At 38.1% G+C, this 24,864-nt stretch overlaps 1 protein-coding gene and 1 long non-coding RNA gene across 2 annotated transcripts in view; one reads left to right on the top strand and one right to left on the bottom strand.

Moving 5' to 3' along the window:
- Positions 1–24,864, top strand: part of BANK1 (B cell scaffold protein with ankyrin repeats 1) — a 131,045-nt gene that overhangs the window by 80,343 nt on the left and 25,838 nt on the right. The gene's annotated exons all lie outside the window — the stretch shown is intronic.
- LOC140683986 (uncharacterized) lies at positions 19,985–22,359 on the bottom strand. Its single transcript, XR_012055736.1, has 2 exons — positions 22,083–22,359; positions 19,985–21,441 (listed from the first exon to the last, which is right to left on the bottom strand). It is a non-coding gene; the product is annotated as an uncharacterized lncRNA (long non-coding RNA).

Genomic DNA, 24,864 nt, shown 5'->3' with positions numbered 1-24,864 from the left:
TCTGCAGTTGTAATTCTTATGAAGTGATCTCCCATGTGACCCATGGGACCAAAAGCAAAACTAGAGAAGAGTCAAATACTGACATTTCCAGGCCAAAGATTAATTCAGATGACCAGATCTGTCAGGTGCTGTGGTCACGGTGGCTGTGTATGTTGTCAGTCTGAAATCGTATTTCCATCCTTAGATTGTTAAGCCTATCAGAAAATTGTGAAACAACTGGAAAATTTTAAATAATCCACTCTCAATTCTTACACAGTTACGTTATAGATTTGCTATCTTGGGAAATAACGCGATGGGAAAGGTTAAGAGACTATAATGTGTAATAATTTGGAATTAACATTCAGAATCATCACCACTTTCAAGCCATGCAATTAAAATTTTTTTTTTTTTGTTACACCGTTTTCCTGAAAAAACACTCCAGCCTAATTAAAGGAAAGCCATACACTATTTTTTTAAGTTGCAAAGACAAAAGTAGTTGTCAAAAATTATTACAAACATGTATTAACATGTCTGTTTTGAATGAGGTCTGGCTCTGAAAGCCCATTTACTTATTTTTTCACTCCTCACAATACTCATTCTTGCCTCTCTTATGATGATTTCTGAGCTCACTGTATATCCCAGTGCTTCACTTCATTGAAGCATGACAAAGACCCAGGCTTCTGATTTTCTCGATGCAGGGAGCTCCTAGCTGTAAAATCCATTTGCTGATTGTTCTGCCCTGCAGGGCCAAACTGTAGTAAATGTATTCTCACTGGGTGTGATTTCACCACAAAATGCTAAACTCATGCAGTGCTCTATTATAGTGGAATATTTAATATTGCTTTGGGTACTATAGCAAAAAAATGAGCTGGGGACATGCTAGCACCAAAACACAGCTGCATTGCTCACAGTGGTTTTTAATAATGAGCTCACTGGCACTGTCTCAGGGTCACAGCAGGTCTCACTGTGGCAGGTATTTGCTGGGGCTGATACCACAAAGTCTGGACAGTGCTGTGAGAAAATGAAAACAGGATTGCCAGCTTCCACTGTGCTCATTTGCAACCTTTTGACTGGCAGGTGTGTTTTGATGTCTCACTCTCAGAACCTGGATTTGATGCAGGAAGTAGTTGGGCATGTTGATGTTTCATAGCTTTCTGTGTTTTCTGGAACAAAATTAATTGTGTCCCTTTAAATGAAGTTATGGTACCTTGCCTACTGGCAGCTCCAAAAGTGTTTGTTCCTGCAAAATGAGGAGACCTGATTCAGCAAAAGTCTCTGTCCCAGATTCATTGCAGTTCACTGCTGAAATTGAAAGCAAAGCATGCAAAAATCATAGGCTCCTGTCTAGCTGCCTGCAGTGGGTTTGCAAAAACATCTATGTCTCTAAAAATTATAAGTGTTTTTGATGGGACTTGAATATTCAAGTTCTTTGAGTGAGAGTGATTTTTAAAACCTTTACCCGATTTCATCCCTATAGCTGACCTGTAACCTTTGTATTCTTTTTAACTGATAGGCTGCCAATAAAAGTTAAATTTGAATCAATTAGATGTTTTATCTTAAAAGGAACTCCAAACTTTTCACAGTGGAATTTATAGGAGAAGTCCATTGACCCTTACACACAATGATGGAAATTGTGGTGGAGATATTCCTGGCTTATTTCATTCAAATTTGTGGAGAAAACCGGGTCTAGAGAGTTCACTGCATTTTCTGGGTGTTTGAGGGTGAAGAAGCAGGAACTGATCCTGCATGACAGCTCAGTGATGTGAATCGTTAAGGACTGGTGTTGATTTCATTACAACTCTTTGGTCTGCAGTGAAATTGCTGCTCTGTAAATGAGCTGAGAGTTAGGCTGAAACAACATAGGCGAGTTCAAGACACAAGTTATTCTTGAGAATAAAAGCGAGTGCAGTCTAACACATTTTTTGTAGAGAAGCGTTGAAATTATGATTTGCCCTATTCACTACTACTGTGGAAATACTAAGATACAGATTCCAAGTATGAGCTAAGAGGGCAAAAGCAAGCAAAATAATTCTGTGTTTTGTTTATTTTACCCCACATCACCCAATTGAAATAGAAAGTAGAGTTTTCTAAGGAGTGTATAGCATAACACAATAGATTTGCTGCTCTGTATGAGGAGAAAGTTTTCAGTTAGGTGAATTTTATTGACAAAAGATTGTCATGCTGACAAAAGTTATTCCATGATTTTATGACTTAGAAAAAGTTGCGTTATAATCCAGGTCCCAGGAAAATAATGTATTACATCTTTCGAGCAGGAATTTTTAATGGGAATAGAACTGAAGAATGTTGTTTGCATTTTTATGTTTTATAATTCAGGAACAGCCAGAAGGATTTTTATAACTTTTTTTTTGAAGTTCACATGAATAAAATACAGTTCTGTCAAGAGCTTGACAATAGAGCTGGCTGAGAAGAGGCTTTAGCATAAAGTAGTATTGTTACAGATCTTTTTATTGCTTGGTGCCATTTACTTAGGAAAGTCACATCTCTCAGGGCAGGATATTTGTGTCAGCTAAAGAGTTTATAGTTTATTTTGGAAAAGGAGGTAGTATTACATGAGCACTGAGTCAGTTCTTTTAATTAATTTTTAATCACAGTAAAAACGGTGAGTATAGGTAAAATTAGGATTCTTTATCAGTCTTAGGGCAATACTGATGCATTTTTTTCAGAATGCATGCTTTTGGAAGAACTTGCTTTGTGTAAGTAGTATTTTTCAGCAATGCATGTGTAGGTGGGGGATAGAGAGGCAGGGAGTGGGCAAGTAGGCACCCCTCCATCAGCATCTCTCTGGTGCAGGAGCTAGGGAGCATGGGGTGAAACTGGCAAGAGCTGAGTTAAGAACATTGCTTTTCACAGAGCAAGTATTGCACTTCTGAAAATTATTCCCACAGGGTGTTGTGAGTGCTCAGAGTTTAAAAGTGTGTCCTTTAGGTCAGTGGGAGGTTGGGTTAGTATGTGGAAGAGAAAGTCACGCTGAGTTAATAAACTGAGGGAAACAAAATCTCTTGAGCTAAAAAATAGTTGATACAAAGAGTATCAGAGGTGTTTGTGTCCTGCTGGAACTGGTTTGAACCAGTCTGCTCATTTTGGTTTTCTAATGGAATTAAATTTTCTAAGACAGTTTGTTTGCCCTGGGGTACCAGATGAGTTGGTGAGTAGTAATAGTGTAAAGGTGAGTAGTACACAGGGTGTAACAGGGCAGCACATGGGGGCTACACCAGGCTGTCACAAAAAGGACCTGCAACTGGAGCTTATGTCCAACCCCTACTGACACTGACTCTTGACTGACTTGTTGGATGGAAAAAAAGTTGGTTCAGAGTCACTAACATTCTTTGTTTCTTTCCTGCATGATTTTACCTTCATAAAGGTGATTACTTCATCCTCAAACTAAAAAGAAGCAAAGACACTTAACAACATTTAAATTTCACAGAGCAGAGCAGAATTATGCCTCTTGTGAGACACCAGTTCAGTATTTACAGCAATATTCTTTGCAAGAAGTCCAGAAATGAGTGCTACCTGTGGATTTTCATAAAGTACTGTGTCTTTAACCACAGGTCTCCTGTGGTTAAAGTTTCTTCCTGCATTTTTCAGGTGATTGTGTAAATTCTTTAGCTGGGCCAGTTGGCTATGTAGTTTAAGATCTGAGGCTTTTCTGATTTCCATATGTACAAGAACAAGCAGAAAATGATAACTTTATAGAGAGTCATTTTTTTGATCAATAAATTTTGGTGCAGCATTTCACTTGCAACATAATTTTTTGAAATATGTGGTTTATTATACATTACCATTGTTGTGATTTTAACTTTGCCATTATTTCTTCTTGTCTGCTGTTTTTATGGAACTGTCAGATCCCCAGATTAGAAGAGCCTATTGGCTGGAATCCTCCTATTAATCATGTTTTGCTACCTGTTTTATTGTTTGTGGTAATTTATAGTGGAATTTATATAAGTTTTAGATTGGAAAACTTAATTGAGCTCACATCTTGTAGGATATCTCTTTCTTGTTTAGACTATGCTAAAAATTATTCTCTCCTGAAGAAAATGTGTCCACAAAATTATAAACAATGAACGCAATTAAAAGGATTGCAAAAGTAGTCATTATCAGTAGATGACACAAGCCCTTTGGTGCAGCATTAATTGTACAGGATTCTACTTTGAGTGTCACTGTGTCAAGACAGAGATTTGCATTTTAATGGCGAAAGCACAAAATGAGGGTCCTCTACCTGTTGAATTGTTATTTACCAAAGGGGCTTTGTTCAGAGCCCAGCAGGTTTTGCTTTAAAGAGCTGGTGGTGAAATAGTGCAGGACAGGTCTACACTTTGTTGCTGCAAAGTAGGATGTGAGGGTGTATGTGTGCTTCGCACATACATGCACCTCTTAAGCTTTACAGTTTTCTTCAGCTGCTTGCTTTGGCAAAGCTGAATTGGATTGAGCTGTGTTGAGTAGGAATTGCTTCAATCCATAAGAGAAGTGGAAAATGCAGCTTCCTTTGCACATCAAAGTAGGCACAGAGGCAGCCAGAGTATTCTCTAGCAAGTCACCCTGGGAGCTATAATCCCATCTCTCTTAACCTCAAAATGGGAGAGTGGCATTTAGTTCCCACTTCTTCTTTAACACTTCCCAGATTGTTCCCATGTCTTATCTACCCTTACGTGGAGTTTACGGTTCTTTATGTTTGGGGAAGGGGGTGGGGGGGTGGGAGTTCTGTAGTGTTTTTAGGGAAATGAGGCAGTTTCATTTGGGGCAATTGAGACAAGCCCCATGCTGTATTTGCAGTCTTTGGGAATGCTGTGTTAATCTCCCATATCCCGTCACCAGCTGGATAGGGAGAGCAGGCTGGCTGTGGTTTGGACTGTGCTGCATGAGCCTTCAGTGAGCTGGTTTAGATGTTTTTGTGCAGGAGTGACACTCCATGCACGTCTGTGGCTGCTTCACATTGATTTTGAAGATTTAAGTGGCCTTGTTTGTAGACAAAGCAAGAGCTTAGTAGAGACTGCTTTGTATCAGATAATATTTGCAGTTTCTTTGAATATTGAGAAAAAGAGAGACTAGTTTCTCTTGCTTTAACTAGGATGCCACTTTTCTTCCTAGTACACTGAATTGATATTTTGGTAAGAGGGGAGTCTGAGTGTTTGACGTAGCTCAAAATGTAGGCTAAATGCAAAGATAATCTGAGATTAGAAGGGAAAGTGAACAGAGCTTTGAAGCAACTTCAGTTGATCAAAATCCGTGAAACTAAATGCAAGGCATGTGTTTGGCTGTTGCTCTGGACTAGTTGCCCCCAAGAAGATACAGACACCAATCTTTCATGGAGTCACTGCATTTGTTTCTCTTTGTTTTCCCCTAATATAGAGTAATTCAGGATAAAAGTGCATTTTTCACACAGAACAAAAAATCTTACTGGTAATGTGAATGTCATTCCACTGTGTCAGAATTAGCAGTCTGTGTGTGTGTGTGTGTGTGTGCATTAGGGAACTAATGTAACCAATCAAGAAAATAGGGATGCGTTGGGACATTGAGTTATGCAACCATTGGTAAAAGCTGCATTATGTATCTCAGTTTCAAAGCAGTTAAAATAACACCCTGAACAATACCAGTAGCCATGAATATAGTCCATTAAATCCCCTGAATAATAATTGGACTTCTAGTCAAGAGGTACAGAAGTAAATAAGTGCACTGGTATTCTCAGTTTAATAAAAGCGTCAGACTCTCATAAGGCAGCTCCTCAGATGACACAAATTGGTTTCAGGACTCCAAATCGCTCTCTGAGGATCTGCCCCACAGAATATAATACAGTCAAGGGTGGTGTGCACAGTCACAAACATTCAACATCTTTAAGCTATAATTGCTGCTTAGAGAGAGCTTTCTATTTTAGATTTGTATAGTATCACTCCTTACTGTGTTAACTTCCAGCTTTCAGCATAAGAATTGATAGCAATAGTAAGGTCCCTTGTGGAACTTTTATGTCTTCTCAGTGAAAAGCCTGATGGTTTTTCTTTTTTTTTATTCTTTCTTCTTTTTTTATGCTTTATTGCAATGTCATTATTGTTTCTCAGTGCTAACTGAGGTAGGGTTATGGGAGGTGGAATCACAGGTAGAACAGAGACAATGCAATGTGTTGAATACCACAATATAAATACAAAAAGGAATTTGTTTTCAAAAGGAGAGCAAACTTTACACTCAGTATAAGCTCATAAATCACACACACTTTGCTGCACCCTACTATCTTTTTTAGTGTCATCACCTTATTGGTAATCTTCAAAAACTCCTATAACCAATAATAGGGAAAAAATCGTGGCCTTGACCTAAATTCCCACCTAGTACACAGTTCCTGCTGATAGCAGTGTTGGTGTGCTTGGATGCACACAGTGCCTCATGGCCCTCTGCTTCTGGGTAATAAATGGTTTTCCAATCAACCTGCAGACGTCATTCCCTTCTGTGACTGTGGAGACATTAGTGACAGATGTATGGCTTCCAGAATGAGAGTCTCCTTTGAGACAGCATCTGAAAAATACATAAAGGCTGAATTTACATTACAGGGCTGATTCCCTGCAGGCTGTGTGTCAGTCTGGGTTCCTAGGCAGGGTCTCTGGAAGTCCTTTTGGTGGGAAATGCGGATATACATGTGCGAAGGGAACAATTATGCTTTCTAGTCAGTCCCCTCTGTGGTCACTGGAAGTGGTCTAGACACATGACAAAAACTGCTTTCCAGGCAAAAATGGCCTCTGGAACAGCAATCTTGAAACAATTGCAACAAACATGCAAGTTCATTCTGTGGTCTTCCATCATTTTAGCAGCTTCAGATTGCTTTTATGCATTTCTATCAGCCAGATTATTTTTAATACTTTTAACCCTGTTGAGACCAGAGTTTTCATGCCTTTATTCACTGTCAGTAGTCTTTTATCTTGCAAATACTTGCATTGTAAAATACAATATAGTATGATCTGTTGAAAAAGAAGCTGTTGGAAATAGTTTCTACAGTAAAAATACTCATTTTTGAACCTTCACTTAATATCATGGCTCAGCTTGCTGCTAAATTAATTTTCTATACCTTTCAAATTGTCTTTTTAAATTTTTTTTAAAAATTTTTAATATTTTCTCCTAAATTGTCTACTAAATTCATCTTCTGATACTGTAGGAGTAACATCAAATTCCTGCTGAAGACAGTTGAAAAATCCCTATTAATTTATTTGGTAGATAGGGCAGAAGCAAGATTTTTGCAACAGATCTTTAACAAGCAGCCTTCTGTTTTTGTTTTGTAAGTTATTCCATGTGCTTAGTTGGGAAAAAAAAAGGGTAGCAACTTCCATGTGGTTAGGTGGAGAAAAGAAGACAATGGCTTTGTGAGGAATGAATGTTGGGTGGTGTATCTGCAAGGTGAAGTGGCAGCCAGTGTTCTTGCCATCCCAAGCAAGAAAAAAAAAGGGGGGGAATCCAAAACAAGAGCAGCGCAGTGTTTTGTATTGCAGTTGTAAAATTCACAGCTGGACATAGGGAGGATTTTGAGAAACGTTTTGTTGCAGTCTAGAAATACTAACACCCTCTAATAGCAAAGAGTGAGACATGAGTCTAGTGCTCCTCAAATCTCCTGTTGTAGACAGTTTTTGCCTGCAGGAATCAAGGAAGAGGAAAAAAATGTTCTCATTTTCTGTTAATTTCTCGATTCTCCACTCATGGATTCTCAAGAACTCTAATTCAGGGGAGATGAGGGAATTAGTGGGGCTTACAACTAATAACTGGGAAATAAGAATCAGGTTGCAACTGCAGGTTTTGGGGAAAAAAACTTTGGAACTTTGAAAGATGCTGTGTAAGATGGTCAAATTGTAATGGATTTGAGTTCTGATGGAAACAGCAGAACAAATCCATACATACAAGTTCATCCATTTGCTACAGCAAAGTAGTGCTGTCACGATTAGCTTCATGTAAAGCAGAAGTGGAAGATCCCTGAGGATGTTCTCCAGGTTTGTCTCATGCTATTAAAATGGGAGGGACTGGATGGGCTCTGGGTTCAGTTGTGCAGCATGGGACTTCTCTTCAGTGCTGGGAACAGAGTCTACAACAAGCCTATGATCATGGAGCTTGGTTTGTTTCTTGGAGTCTTTTATTCCTTTATTGTTATAAAATCTACCAAGGAAAAGAGGGAGAGTATCTGCAATGCCAGAGAGCCAAAACAACAGGTCATTTTAACTACAGTGAACACATATTTAGAGTGATATTTTACAAAAAGTTGGCTGTTGCCCCAGACAGATCATTTTTTGAGTCTGAAACTCAGAGGAGTAGTAACTTAGCAACAGATCAGCTGGTGAGACTTGGCTGACCTAAGGAGGTTGATGGAAGAGTCCCCAGGTGAGGAGGAGGAGGTTATAAAACAAAAGTGGTTGAAGTAGCAAGGTTTGGAGAGAAAAAGAAAAAGGAACAGATTGCCTTAACAAAAGGAAACTGGTGCCCTTTTCTCTAGAAAATCTGTGTGGTTAACCTCTGACCTAGCCCCAAGGAATGCTGAAATATGGCAAAGAATTTGGAGTGCAGTAGGGCATGCAAGCATCTGTTGTTTCACAGATATTTGTAATATTTTATGTTACTTCATGAGATAAAGCGCCTAGAAACCTTGAAAAATTTAAAGATTGTATGAACTTTAAATTGTCCCCTTATGCACAAGGTTGGAGCTTGTGACAAATTAATGCCTAAGGAATTTCAGGGTTTCAGGAGCCAGCCCTGCTCCTACAGCCCTCACACTGCAGTCCTGAGAAAGGGGTAATAACCAGTCTCTACCAAGCAAGAGCACCAGAGAAAGAAACTGGAGGTTTTGTAGGGATCCAAGAGATTAAACCAAGCAGCCTAAACATTGGGGGACACCAAAGAAAAGATGTGGCTATCTGGCATAGAATATAATTGAGACCGTATAGCACCTTGTATAAACAGACGAGAACTCTTAGTTTTCAGAAAAGGAGCAGAATGTGGTTTCTCTTTTGTTTATTAAGATGTGAGGCTTTTCAATACCACACATTTCAGCTTCTGCCTTTCTTTAACTAATCTTAAAATATGATAGAAGAAAAAAAGCTGTTTTCTCTCTGTATTTACCAGAACTGTTTTTTATATATCTGCAGTGATAAAAATTCAGGGAGATGGTGTCTATATTGTGAGTCTGAGTAGAAGATAGCATACTTTTCTTCACCACTGAAGCTATTTTCCAGTGCTAATTCTTGGTTTTGGAAGAGGAAGTTTAAGTGGTGATGTTTGTGGTTGACAGGAGATAAAAATGGCATCAGTTCTCATCAGCAAAACTTGTTTGCTTCAGTGGGTGTTGGGGCATGGCTTGAGTACTTCTCTCTATTTGTAGGAAGTTGCCTCCTTGTGTTTATACCACTGCTCTTTTTGTTGATCAAGGAAGGTCTGCTGCTACCTTTTATTTTGTGTGCACAGGATTGTTCTTCTGCATAAAATTCAGTCTGTACATCAGGATGGCTCCTCTACTGCTCACTAGAGCTCCCACAGGATTTTCTCATTTCTGGTATTTCCAGAAAAGAAACAAAAAGCTTGTGTTCAGGTTGCACACTTGTGTACACTTTCAGCTGTGAAGTGTAAAGGCTGGAGATGGCTGTGCTGCTGCACTGATGTTTAAGGAATTACTACAGTTTCAAAGCATTGCTTGTATCACAGGAACCGTTTACCTTCAGCCATGGATGACACAACTGGTGTCATAAACATCCTGTATGTGTACAAACAAAGCTCTCTTTTCATATGAAAAACATGAATTACCTAACTTGCCAGATTTGAGGTTTGAGGGTTATCTTCTCTTAAGACTGCCTGAAGGCATAATATTCTGACTATTTTGTTGAAAAATAACATAGCTTGCTTTGAATGTTATTTTTTCTTGCTTTATAAATTGCTTTCTCTTTTTAATGGTTCTCCTTTTTGTCTCTGTTTCATTTTTTCTGATTTTGGTGGCTATTTGTATTTTTCAGGTAAATCTTTCACTAGTTTGGGATTTTTTTTTCCTTGTTTTCTTTTTTCTTATTTTTCTATTTTCCAATTTGTCCTTTTCTTCTTTCCTTTTTTTCTTTGTTGAAAATGCCTGTTCCCTATTGACTCCTGTGCTTAAAACATTGCAACAGTTGATAACAGTGACAGCTTTACTACTGAATATAGAAGAGAATTAGGTTTATTGAAATATTTTTTACTTTGTAATTCAGTGAAAACCTGTTCATATACACCCCACAGAGGCTTTTCTGTGACTTGGGTATTCCACAAGATGTGGTGATGCAGATGAACTTCTGTAATTACAGTGCATAAGCACATTCTGTATGTTATTTTGGAGTATGCACAGTATTTCAGGCTGTGATATCTGTATTCACATGGGTTACTTTGACAGAAAGCTACAATGAAAAACACAATGTCTTTGAGAAACTGGCGCCCTTGCTAGATGCTTTGTGGAACAAAAGGTTTACACAAAGAATTTCTCTGACCACTTTTTCTGTTCTGGCTATATAGGGCATTGCCTTAAAATCTACTGGGCTGGTAAAGGATATTCTGGTACATTGATTAGATAAGAGACCTTCAAGGCATTAAATATGGGACAGCTTATTCCCTAAAATTTCTTTCTGTTGGTCTCAATAGGTTTCTCCTATTTATTTGTCTTTGTTTTAACTCACTGGGTGCATAGCTTGGGTGTGAGTTTTGGGATACACAATCCTGCACTGAGAATTGTGAGGACAATTTAAGCTCTCAAGCTGTTTGGAAGCAAAAGAGCCTCTCCCCAAGCCCTTTTTGTGCCAATATTTGGAGTTCTGCAGAGCTCTAGTTTACTCTTCTTTTTTCTTATGTTATCAAAAGCAATTTGAATGTCACATATTTTTTTAAACATTTGCATCTTGAACATTGACAGGATTTTATTATATAAGGCAATCAAAAAGTTAAACTGCTGAAGAAGGAAAATTTGAATAACCTGACTAGTTCAACAGCTGAATATGTAGAGCGAAATGAAGTGAAATACAAAAATATAAATAAAATCTGTCCCTAAAGCTTCTAAATTGTGTATTTCACTGAATCAGGATGAAGTGTCATAGTTGCTATTTCAGTGTGAAGGCATGGGTTATGATGAAGAGCACCATAATATTTCCTCAAATACTCTCTTGAGGTAACATTTCCATCTCAGATGAGTCTTTTGCGTTAACTTTGGCAATTTCCTGGATATACTACACTGTAAAAGTAGTATTAAGTACTAAAACTTCCTCTCCCTAGAAACATCAATGCTTTGTCAAGAAACAAGGTTGTCATTCATCTATTAAGCTTTTAATTGAATCAGTAAACAACCATCCTGAGTTTCTGCAGTGGAGGACTGCTGAAGTACAAAAACCTCAGTCCAGCCTCTTATGTTGAAACATTTATTGGTAGACACTGAGTTTGGTAGTGTGTGTTCATCTGTTCTCTCATCCTTCTCCTAAACATTTTATTGCCTCTTACTGTTCACTCACATCAAAGACAAACCTAGGTCAGAGAGGACTCCATTGTTTCCAAAACTGTGCAGGAGAGAGGTATTATTTTTTTTTTCCAGCTTTGCCTTCTCTAATAGGAAGGGAAAATGATGTGAGGTTTGTGTCCCTTGGGCTATAGAGTCCCATTCTATGATTTGCTTTTTGCAGCATGCTGGCAGGTTATGAGTCATGTACTGATCTTGGGAAGAACTTCTCAGGCAAGAGAATCTGCTTGTATGTCAGTGCTTTTCTCCTTTCTTCCAGATGTGACAAATCACTGTCATTGTTAGTGAAATGGCTTTTAGTAAAGTGTCAAAATTTAACTTACTCTTTTGGTATTTCCATTGCATCAGTCATACAAAGCACTTGCATGACTGCAGAACCTGCAGTGTTGAAGGGAGGATATCCCATTTGAATTGATAAGAAATTACTAAATCAGCTGGAGCATGTTCAGTACTTGAGAGCTTGTTTTCATTTATAAACCTAAAGAAACAAGAAACACAAGTGCAATTGTCTCAACCACCCCAGGGTAAGAAGTGTGAACGAATTGCCAGTAGAGCACTCAACTGCAGGCATGACCAAGGGTCAAAGTCCCAAATCCTCTGTATTGTTAATCTCTCTTCCTGGGTGGGATTTGCTGCTCACTTGCATGAGTTAGCCAGGGCCTGCTGCTCCACAATGCAGCAAGTCACTGAATTCATGACTCAGGCCCCAAGGTCCTTGTTTATCTCTCAACCTGTACTTCTCTCTTCTGTCAGTCTGTCCCGACTGCCTTGCTGCTGAAGTAGAGACGGCCTGGAAATAGCAAATATCATTATTACTCTCTGATGTGACTTCCTGTTTTTCAGGAATGTTTAGATATTTTTAGCCAGTTTGTTAAATCAAGACGTTTGGTCTTTTGTATCTCTCTTGCCTCTTAGGTCTCAAAACAAAATCAAAAATATTACTATTTTTTTTTATTCTTACGTTCCTCAGCCCTCATCTATGCAACAATTCAACCAGCACTGAGAACACAAACCTTTCAAGCATTTTAGGCAGGAATAGAAATTCCAGTATGAAATACATTTGGATCTTGCTGGTTTTCAAATTCTTTAAACTGTAATTCCCCTGAAATGGCATTGTCTCTTTTTATGGTTTCACTAAAGATTTTGGATTTCCAAACATATTGAATTTTAAGGTTTCCTATTCACACTGCTTGCTCATTCCTCCATAACCCACAAATTTCTCTCAGTGTTCTACAATTGCCTGCTGTGACAATAACCTCTCTTCAGCATTAGAGATTATTTTTAAATAATTCCACAAAAAATCAAATTTCTAAACATCCTCAGCATCACATGCTGCTGTATGAAGTTACACATATTGTGAATTTGTTCAGTGAAATGTGAATATCCAAGATTTACCCATCACAGGAATTGCATGACAGAGATGCCTTAATAGCTGCCTTATTAAATTTCCACAAAAGGGAATTTGGACTCTAACATAGAAACAAGAAGATAAGGCAGGACACTAAGCAGTCAGTTGAAAAACAATACCAGAGTGCTATGGGCAACAGATAATAAATGCGAGTGCAATCTCTGTCTTTTTTAATTTTTTTTTTTATTCCTGCTTGCCAGGGTAACCACATTTAATACGAGGTCAGTTGTGACAAGCGACCTTCAAGTGAGATGCCAGTAGTACATTTGTAATTTTTTTACCTCTACAGACCCATATTTATAGGTGCATTGTATAGATCTTTAGATTCAGACATTCTTCCTACACTGTTACACATATTTAGGAAAAAAAATAGATGGTAAAGCTCTGTGTAAAATGTCATAGTTCTTTTGATGCTGACACACATTTTACTACACATGAAGATCTGCCCCAAGAGTGTTTCCCAGCATGCACACGCAGCAGAGTATGCACAGCATTACTGGCAGAGGCATCAGGGGAAAGAGTAAAATGGGATTCCTTTTGTAACTGACTGCTACTCTTCTTCCATCTGCTGCTTTGGGTCCTTTCACCTCCTGAGTTCTTGTAAAGTTACCCAGTCTTTACACTCAGTAGCTACTTTCTGTGTGGTGCTGGGGGCAGAGGAGATGAAGGGGAATGAGTTAGTTAAAAATTGCAGTATGTCCTATTAGGAAAAAACAGAAATTCTCTTTAAAAATGAAAGTGAAATGGTAGAATCCAACTGCTTAATAGTAACTCCAATACCTCAGCTTGCTTAAATTGCTTTTCTGTTATATAGCGTGGTATTATTGATAGCAGTGGCTACAAGGTGTCTGAAAGAGAGATGGGAGCAGGAGAGAAGCCCAGTCCACTAATGCATCACATCTCAGGTTCATCAGCATCTCATTTCACACTAATGCAGCAGGTGTGTCTGCATAATGCAAAGCTCGACCCACTGCTGTAAATTATAAACCTCAGTAACTACACTTTTGGATCCTGACTGTGGATTAGAAACACACAATGGACTGAGGAGGTAATTGCAGTAGACTAACATTGCTGGTATTAAACAAGAATGTGATGCTGTAGGAAGCCCCACACTGACTGTCAGATGTAGGTTGCTTTGCCCTTTTTCTCCCATGTTTTAGTCTTTTTCCACCTTGGCTCTTTTTGTCATTTGCTCCTTCTTTCTTGTCTTGAGAACTGAAAGTGCTCACAGAAAAGGTAATATCTGAGATTTGTATTCATGTCAAGTCTAAAATCTTGTAGCAGCTGCCATTAAAATGGCTGTGAAATGCAGTTTCAGTGAGCTGTGCTTGCTAAGCATTTCCCAATAGTGATGTTACTAGCATAGAAGCAGGCTGATTAGTCCAGTTTGATTGGCTCCCCCCGCCCTAAATTGAGAAGAAAAACTGTTACTTCTTCAAACAGAAATTACATAGATCAGAAATTACATAGTTATTTGTATGTCTTTCTTGAAGCAGAAGTAGGTCTCAATGTATATCATACCATCAAAAGTGATTTTTATGGCTTTTAGCAGGTAGTCATTTACCTTCTGCAAGCAGCCACTAATTGTATTTGAGTCATCAATCAGGGAATATGTTTCTTTTGGATTTATGCAAAACACCTATATTTGTTTAGCCTTTCCTCAGGTGAGACAGATTTTATGATATATAGCACACAATTCAGTGCATTTTGTTGTTCAACCCACATTTGTTCACGTAAAATTCTGAGAGGATACAATGCTGAATATATTAATCTATCTCCTTTAGGGGATTACATGGAAAGCAGTTGCAGTTGAAATAAGGCTGTGGTAAAGATGGAAGGAAGGCAACATCATAGGTCAAGTAGGATGGTCTTGCCTAGGGGCAGAGACCTCATACAACAGCAGGTTTCACGAGAGTGTGCGATCCCAGGTGCAAATCCCATAGATCTACTCTCAGAAAGACTCTGAAAGAACAGGTTACTGCTCACTGTTAATGTGTTACTGTTCAGTAAGCAAACAAAGCTAAGAGAACTAGGTGTTTACCTTAAGGTATGAGAGCATTTCAGAGAGAAATACCATATAAAATTAGAACAAATAAACCTCTATTAGTTTTAGTAGCATCTTCTGTAAACTCATGTTTCGTGTTGTATAATTTTTTGCTCAAACATCAAGTGTTTCTCTTCATAGCCAACAAGGTGGTTAGAAAAATGGAGCACCTCTCCTATGAGGAAAGACTTGAGAATTGGGATTGTTCAGCCTGGAAAAGAGAAGGCTTTGGGGCAAACTAATTGTGGCCTCCCAGTGCCTGAAGGGAGCCTACAAGAAAGAGAGCCTTTTTACAGGAGCATGTAGGGACAGGACAAGGGGGAATGGATTCAAACTGAAATAGGATAGGATTAGATTAGAGATTATGAACAAGTTCATTACTGTGAGAGTGGTAAGATACTGGAACAGGCTGCAAGAGAAGCTGTGGATGCACCATCCTTGGAAGTGTTCAAGGCAGGTTGGATGGGGCTCTGAGCAACCTGATCTAGCAGAAGGTGTCCCTGCTCACAGCAAGGGGGATCATCTTTAATGTCTCTTTCAATCCCATCTAATCTGTGATTCTACAATGAAAATAGTCAAGTGAAACAAGGTGACTTTACATTAAATTGCAGATTATTGAAAACAATTTTATTTTGCTGAGTTGCAAGTATTTTTGTTAGACTTTTTAAAAGAAGCTTGGCATTCTTTTTCTCCTGCTATCGTCTTTCCTCTGTTTTGGAGTCTGAATTGTTAGAGGGATTGTAGAAGCCAGGAAGATGAACTTCATATTGCTTGTGTACTGTACGAAGAATGGACCCAAATAAAATTGGATTTCTGTCTCTTTTAACTGTTTTCTGTAAATGCAGGGTGTGTTTCTGAGATAACTGATACTGTTTAAATGTGGTAAATATACAGCCATCTAATAAAACCAGCTGTCACTGAAATATGTGAAATCAGCAAAGCACCTTAAAATGAAATGATTTGTCTGAACACAGTAGTGTAGAGGTCACTGACCAAATGCATAGATTTTCTTTTTGGGAGAGAGAGAAGAGCTTTCACTTAAATTGATGTCCAGAGTTCTCAAAGTAGTTTGCAAGCTGTTACCAAGGCCTGAAACTTGTTTAAAGAATGAAAAAATTACCATCTTTATTTTCGGGAAAAAAGAGATACACTCTCAGGGAGAACCTGTCATCTTATTTGCTTTCTTTAACTACAGTATCACCATCCTTCAGTTCATAAATTGCAAGATGTACCTGAATTGAAAGAATAATGCAGGATGGCCAGAGTTCTAGTGGCAAATCTGTAATAGTTGAATCTGAAAGCAAATACATGCACCATGTGTAGATCCATTTAGAGTCAAGCAAAAATAAGAGAAGGATCTAACTTGGATTTGAAGACTAAATTCTGCAGACACTAATTATTTATCTGATTGACTAGGGATGTAATTTACATGATACCTGTTTCAGAGTGGAAAAGGTTTACTTTTTTTTTATGTTTCTTAAATTTGCATTTTACATTTTTCCTGCTTTTGTTTATTATACCACATGCTGTAGCAGTGTTTTCCCACAGAAGAGCTTCACTAGATAATTTTTGCTGGTTTTGTCTATGGTCTATGTTTTAATAGGCATAGTTGAATTCAGTACAGGTAATAACTGCTGTTTCTACTGCTTTTCTCATTCTTTAGCTTTGCTATTGTTTAGGAATGCAAAGATTTTAAGAACCTGAATATAAAAACCCATATCTGACAACTCTGACTATTCTTAGCACATGTATGTTGAACATATTCTAGAAATACCATGGTATTTAGATGCTTTATCCTGTTCCCCTTTAATTCAATATATTTTTAAAAGTTGCCTAGATAGAGCAAAACTCCTGCTAGTTTCTGTAAAAGAAGGAAAATTTCTGAACGTTTACCAAGATTCAGGGCAGAAGAGCAGAATCTCAGAAGTCACCAGAGAATGTAGAAATTTCTGTTACTTGAGTTCAAATGACAATATTGTGACTCTTGGCATTTAAAATGTAGTTCTCATGTAAAATACAGCAGCTGTTTAAATGTTAGGGTAGCACTCTGCAGTGTGTACATAGAATACAGGGAGAAAAATGAGAAATGATGATGTGTTAATGCTGGAGGGCCTGGGACCAATGATAAATCATAAAGGTTCTGCCAGGAGCATCTGTGAAGCTTAGAGTCCAGCCCATCACATCCTTGTCAGTAATCTGAAGCACAGGGCTTTGAAACAAACAGTACTGAATGTTCTTTTCCTCAGCCAGACCATGTTTTCCTCATTACATGAAAAGGAGCTGAAAGTTGCCTGGGCTGGGACCACATTCAATGCATTTCCTCAATGCCTTCTGCATTCTCTTCCTTTCCTTCCAGATAGTCTGATTCTTTCAGGAGCCCAAGGCCTTGCTAAATGCCATTTTTTTACTCTTCTAACTTAAGCATTAGCTGTTCTGTTGTGCTAATCTTAAGCTTTCCACAAGTGTTGCTCTTCCACTTGCCCATTACACTTTCAGGTGTGTTTCTGTCTAGCTGTTATTCACTCTGCAGTATTTGAAATATTTCACACTTGTGGATGATATTGTGGTCATCCAAAACATATTTATGCTTTACAGAGGCAAAATTCCTACCTGCTTATATAATTTGCTAAGAGAATCAAAGAGATTTTCAGAACCAATGACTTTTTCTTGCTTTGGATTTCAAAAAAAAAAAAAAAAACCATCAACTTTTCAATCTCCTCTTCCACTTCCAGGGACCTGAGTACCTATGAACTCTCCTGCAGCTGAGAGTGTATCAGCACTACAGGCAGTGCTCACCAGCAGAAAATTGCAGCTTGAAATCAGTATTTTAATGAACTGATCTCACAAATGTAAAGCAAAATCTCCCAGGCATTAAAGAAATAAGTGCAGGGAAAATTAATTAACTGTGAATTTTAACAGGCAGGTTCTGCCTTGGCAAAGGAGCAGAGCTGGTTCAGGTTTTGGTCCCGCAAGCTGCCACAGCTCTTAGGGACAGGGCCGAGTGGGCAGTGTTAGATTTGTGGTTGGACTTGATGATCTTGGAGGTCTTTTCCAACCTAAATGATTCTGTGATTCTCCCTTTGCTACTGCTGGATCTGCTAAGGGAGTAGTAATTTAGTAACTACACTGAGAGTTCAAACAGTGTAATCACAGTCATCAAGTGAAAGAGAAGCTCTCTGGAGAATGATTATTGTTTTGCCCAGGAAAAAAAAAAATCAGAAAAGCAAGAAAAAAATCTTACCCTGCTAGATTGAAAAATTAACCTGTGTGAGAGATGGGAGTGCTTTTGTGGAGTTTGCAATGATTACACAGCCTGTCAAACAGCAGTGGATATTTTTTTCAGCAGAATCAGTACACGATTTGAAAGTCTTTCAAAAAATTGTGTGGGTGTGTGAAAAGTGAAGTAACAAGAATTGTCATTAAAGGAGAAATGAGCTAAAATGAGTCTGAGGAGAAATTTTATTTTTGAATGTTCAGAAGAAAAATCCCTTGCTGCTCAGTAGCTAGATTAGAGAACAGTATAAAATGCACAGAAGAGGGAAAGTGAGCACAAATTCTTCAAATGGAGACTGCAGCAATTTGATTTTTAAAAACATATTTTTATCTATACCAGTAAATTTAGTTGTGTGATTTGATTTGAAGTATCCTTTTGTTTCTCTTGCAGTAGATGTTTCTCTCTCACAGCCATAGTCATGAAGGCTGTATAATAAGTGAACAGTTATAACACACCAAGCCTTTACTTACTCTGGGTCTTTTTTGTATATTTGTTTCCTAGTGGGTGTGAATTCATACGAAGAGAGGGCTTTCCCCCCACCAGACACTCACTAAAAAGCAGGAGTTACCAAAGTTGTAGAAAGTTTACTATGATTTGATAGACAAGCATACAAAGTAAGTGTGAAATTGCACAAAATAATACTGCAAGTAGGGATCAGTTCAGGTATGCTAGCTGATATGCTGTGCAGTACATCAGCTTGTAATGAAGTTAAAGTAAACATGCAAATGAAATGGTTTAATAAGGGAACTCAGAAGGAAATTATTTAATATTACAATAGATAATTTCAAATTAAATAATTCCTTTTTGCTGTTATTAAAATCGCTGAACCCAAAGTTGGGTATTCATTGATGTTTTAATTTGTTTTGTCCCTTAATATTGTACAAATAATTTGTTTCAGTCATACATTTGCTCCAGACTGATCATTAAATCATTAGATTTTGTCAGTGGAACATTTAATTTTTTTTTTTTTAATATAGTTATGCACATTTTATGTACCTTTAGCTTAATGGAATGGGAACTCTAGCATTTTGGTATCTTTCAGTATTGCAAAAAACATGGTAGCAGTTGAGACTTGGGACAAATTTTATGCAGATGGAATTTTACAAATTACTGCGAATGTCACAGTATTATTTTTACTGTCTTTCTGTATCCTTGCTTGGTTTTGACCTTATTTAGTATGTGTTTTCTATGTTCTAATTTTTTAGGGTTAGTGTAATCAGCACGTAAGTATGCTTGTCCACCAGATCATGTGATACTCCTGATTTGAATTAACATGAAAAAAAAGTAGAAAGTGATGGGTTAAACTGAAACCCATACAGATAAAGGAAGCAATTATGCACACACCTGTGACCCCAAAAAAGAAATCTGGGAATGATAATGCTGCAGTTGTACACAGCAGGAACATGCCTTTGAAGGATTCAAAAATCTTGTGTCCTGCTCAGGTAGAATCAGAAGGGATATTTAAAGATCATCCTGTCCACCCCACTGCCATGGGCAGGAAGATTTTCCACTAGATTATGTTGCTTAAAGCCCTCTCCATCCTGACCTTGAACACTTAAAACTGTTGGAATTTAAAGGTCTAATGGATGTATGTCAAAGGCAAAAGGGGAGAGGGGTAATATGTATTTAAGATTCAACAACACTGCTGTGTTTATTATGTCCAGACATCTTATAAAGAGCCACATGGTGTAAGCACCTGTGTGAGGAGGGCATGAGAGGTTTGCAATAAATTATGATTGCCAGCTACTCTGAGAAATCATTCTGAGTAACAGATCAGTCATTGCCTTTTGTTCCCAGAATGAGCAGCTTTATTCAAAAACAGTTTCTGATGTTAAATACCTGTTCTTTTTGTGGTCTAACTTGTGTGGCACACACAATTTAAGTCAGTTGCCTCTTGCCCAGCTGACTAATGGATGTTAGAGACACTGTGAGTGTTGACAATTTGTATTGATACTGCAAGGCCTCAATAAGGCACACAGGGCTGGCTCAGCCATGCTTCCTGAGAGGACAGACAGCATTGCACCTCAGCTTGCTCTGACACATGGGGAGCAAGCAGACAGCAGCAGCAGTTTTGGCTGGAAGGATAATATATGCTGTTCTTTCTTTATGGCTTTTTCTAAGACAAACCTTGCTTAGGTCAGGAGGGTGAGTTCAAGTGTTTCAAGGGCTGGATTCAGCCCCTGGACTGGGCAGCCCACACTGCTTTAAACCCCTGTTTTGCTTCAGTATTGCATGGCAGAATATGTGCAGGAAAGCTTCTTTCCACCACTATTCTTCCCACCTGCCCGGCTTTACAACTGAGTTGGTTTTCATCTTGGGTTATAACACTATGTTGAATGTTTCATTGCCTTTGTGCTCATGGTTTTTTGCAAGCCTGAGTTATCAAGCTAGCTAATGGGGTAATAAAAGGTGTTTGATATTAGTAAAGCCAATGAAAAACAATGTTGGAGCTGTCCTCAGTCATTCGATCGATTTTATGAAGCTCCCTTTTTCTGTCATTTCTCCAGGTGCTTATACAGGACCCTGGGAAAAATTAGTCATTAATACTTAAACATTTCCAGTACTTTGATGAATATTTTACATTGTAGAGTATGTGAATATTCGTAATTAATGCAGACTTGAGAGTTAGAAAAATTTTTATAACCAAAATAGCTGGTCACTAGGCTCAGGAATGCATTTGGAACTGAATGAAAGAAAAGTGTTTGCCAAATTGCCTGCTTGCAGTTCATGAAGACCTGAGAGTGCAAATGGAAATATTTCCTACTGTATACTAGTTCTCTCTCACCTCTGCATTCTGGAAAGCTCTGGCAGGACCATGATAATGGGCATAGTGTAGGCTACACCACAGTGAGGATGAGAGAAAAGGAGCAAAAATTGTGAAGGTAGTTGCCAAATGTAAATATATCTCTTTTGCTTCAGTTGCTGCCTTGGGAGTCTAAGCAGACAGTGCTGGCAGGTCTGAGAAGTGGCATGAGCACATCACCTGGGGCTGGGGGGAAAAAAATCCAAGTCCTGTGTTTCAGTCCAGTTTCTCTGAAAGCAAGTTCAGCTATGACAAAGAAATGGTGGAAACATCCAGCTAAGGAAAACAATTTCTTCTGTCTTGAGGTTCTAAAATTACTTACCTTATTTACATCCCATTTTCTTCTGTGCTTAAATTCACTCCCAATGGGAGGACATTTTCAGTGGCTTTGTGTACCAGCACGTAGGCTTTCACTAAGGTCCAGGTCACCAGCATCTGCCTGAAAAGGAATACAACAAGAGACATTATCCAATGAGTTTTTAATTGCATTGGTAAGGTTTCTAAGTGAAGGAAACAGCTAGAGGGCTCTTTTCTGTGTAAACAAAGAAGAGGAGATCACTGAAGTTGTCCAGAGAGGGTAACCTTGGTGAGAGCAGTCTAAGATATGTTATTGTATCTAGTTTCTATTATAGGAATGAAAAATAACAACACAATAGAAGCATTAAAAAGAAAAAAAGAAAATCATATCCAAGTGCATATTTACCTCATTGTGAAGGAAAGATTGTAAGAGTTAGCAAGAGAACAAACCCAAGTACGATTATGAAGTCCACAGGAATGTAGAAGGTATCAGGTTGCTAAGGTCAAGATAGAATTGTAGCATAGACACTTAGGAATACTGTGAGAAAGACCAAGGCACAGAATGAAATGGATCTAATAAGAAATCAGAAGTAACAAGAAATGGTTTTAAGCGTATTTTTCAACAATTCATTGTGAAAATAGAAAGGCTTATTAATTAGTATCATATTCTTGTACTATTCAATACCCTTAGCAATTTAAATAATAGAAAGACTTTTCAAATTCCTTCCAAGACCATGATCCAGTGTAGTGATTTATGAGTGGGCACACTTTTAATATACTTACATGAAATTTTGAAGTGTTTGCAGTTCACATCACCTTCTAGGCTTTCAAAGTGTTGATTTTACTTTTCAAAGAAAACTGCCTCATTGAGATGTGCACTGAAGAGAAAAAAAGAAACAAAAGATGCTGAAAGAAAAAGTGCAAATGAGACCATCTCCTCTTGGTTTTCTTCTCTAATGATATTTAGAAAAAATACTTATTTTCTTTAGGATGCCCTGACTCCAAAGACATAGACATCCACATACATGCTTAGTTGGGATCGGATACTTTTAAAAGCACTGCTGTGCTTGAATCTTGGCTCTATATGCTCTGGCAGCCTTTCTAGCAAGCCCATATAGACTGTGGTAGCTTTAACCAGCATTTTACAGCTTGTTTCTCAAAATCCCAGGAGAATCAGGGCTCCTTATCAGCAGAGGGAGAGGGCAGCTGCTGGAATCTTTCAGACTGGTGCGTCTCAAGGAAGTCATGTGGTAGAAATTGGTGTTTCCTGGTGATCAATGCAGGTTCAACTCCGAGTGACTGGCAGTGACTTGAATGTTATCTTGTTGCTTAATAGTCAGAAGAGGATGCTTGAGACTGTGCCTGTAAGGCAGCCGTGCTGCAGTTGGCCTCTGCTCTGAAATGCTGAGTTGCAGAGCAGTGGGAGACAAACAAATGAGCAACGCATTTCTTGGCAGAACTGCAAACTTTGAATGTTGGGAGTAGGATAAGAAGGAATGTTGTGGTGACATGTTATAAACAAATCGGGCAACCAGATTTGTCTCAGCCTTGGAAGAACAGGCCTTAGTGTGACTGGAGGGTATTTTTGGGATGTCTACTTGCAAGCCTGAATTCTATCCAACAGGCAGCTGGAAGTGCCCTAGAATCCAGAAGAAGATCAAATTACCCTACACAAATCAGAAGCTCTTACTTTGTTTCTAGAAATATGAGGTATGGATGTATTTTAGATATATCCATTTATATCTTATACATAAAGGCTAATGTGAGCTGTGATTGATATATTTACCTGTGAGTAACTGTTTATAAATGAAGTATTCATGTCCAGATGCTACTCATTCTTGCCATAATTTGATACAATATTACTGTAGGGTTAGATTCCTCTGAATTCTTTAATGTTTCACTCCTCACTATACAGTAAAGTGTATAATGTAAATGCACCTAATTTCAATGGCATCAGCCCCTGCCAGCATGGATGATTGTCTCAGTTTAGCAAGGATAAAATCTTTCAAACACGTGCCTTACAAAGATGGCTCTTCAGAAAAGCATTGTAAAAAATGCTGACAAGATAATAATAATGTTATAATAATTTTATAATATAATAATGTTATAATAATTTTTCTAATTAATTCCTGAGTAAGGTACTGAGATAAATCAGTTCAGGCTTTGTATAAGAGAAACCGTTTTGAAGCTATTAAAAAACTTTACCATTTTGAAAGTCAATAATCAAGATGATTAAAATACATAAGAGACAGGAAATTAAGTATCTACATTTTGACTTTGAGAGGTGGCATTTAGTCTTAGGACTTGAAGCAATTTCAGAATCTCAGAGGACTTTCAATGCATGCCAGCATTCCTGTAGCATCCTGAAGTAAGGGAATTATTTTGCTAACTCATAAACTAGTTTCAAACATTCAGAGCCCTTTTCCATAGTCCTTTGTAAGCAGTCTTGTGCTGAGAGCAACCTTTTTTACATCTTTTTCTTCTTTTTTTTTTTTTTTTAATTTTTTTTCCGTAATGCTGGTTTCCAGTTAAGCTAGTTCTTCCTTTCAAAGGTGGCTTAACCTGACATCCATGAGAAATATCTGGAGTAAATCAAAGATCCATTTTCATGCGAGGAGGCTCAAACAACTTGGAAGTTCAGCTATGCTACTACATTCAAGTTACATGACCCAGGCCATATAAAAGACAAGTCAAACTTAAAAAGCAATGAGCATTCATTCAGGGCACCATGGCAAGGTTTGCAAGCTGAGCCATGGCATTATTCCAATTTAGTTATGTTAATTTGCATTCTTAAATAAGGATACTTTCCACTGGCTTTGGAGACTGCACGATTTTCAGCTGCATGGTGTCAACATGCCCAGTGTCAGAGGAGACTTCTGTCAATAATTTATTCATTATACAGAATCTTTTCCTAGTGTAAACATATTTAGTTAAAGACTGTTTCCATCTGTTCAGCTTTTCGTTGTCTCATGGGTCCAGGAGACTTTTAGAAAGTGTAGTCAGGGGCTAAACTTCTGAATTGCCTCTTGAATTCCCTACAACTCAGCATTATCAGTGGAGCAGCTATAAACTAGCAGGACAGCTGACTTTCAGTCTTCTGAAACATTCAAATTTCACCTTGAAAGAATTTCCTGGGTGTGGTACTCCAGTGTCATAGCAGAGGAACTTAATAAATAGAAGAACTTAATAGACTCTAGATGTCTCCTTGCTTAAATTTTTCTGCACATGTCTTCTCTTCACAGGAAACATATCAAAGTCTTTTTTACTCCCACAATGTACACTTACATTTAGCACATGCAGGCCTAAATATTTTGAAAATAAATATTCTGAAAAGCTCTAACCTTGGGGCAACCTTGGGGCTTTTGATAGGTATCCTGTTCCTGTGAAGCATGAAGGAGCTACATAAGTAATAGGGAAGTTCAAGAAAAACAAAATTCTCTCTCTGGTGCACACATTATATGGGCAGAGATGAATCCTCTATTGTTGGAGGTGAGCATAGCTCTGTAAAGATTCAGGTATGTTTGTAAAGCAACAAAGCGAGCCAAGGAGGGACCTGTTGCACAGT

This window comes from Taeniopygia guttata, chromosome 4, assembly GCF_048771995.1.
Source record: "Taeniopygia guttata chromosome 4, bTaeGut7.mat, whole genome shotgun sequence".
In the NCBI taxonomy this organism is placed as follows: Eukaryota; Metazoa; Chordata; class Aves; order Passeriformes; family Estrildidae; genus Taeniopygia; species Taeniopygia guttata.
This window is presented reverse-complemented; position numbering and strand designations above follow the sequence as displayed.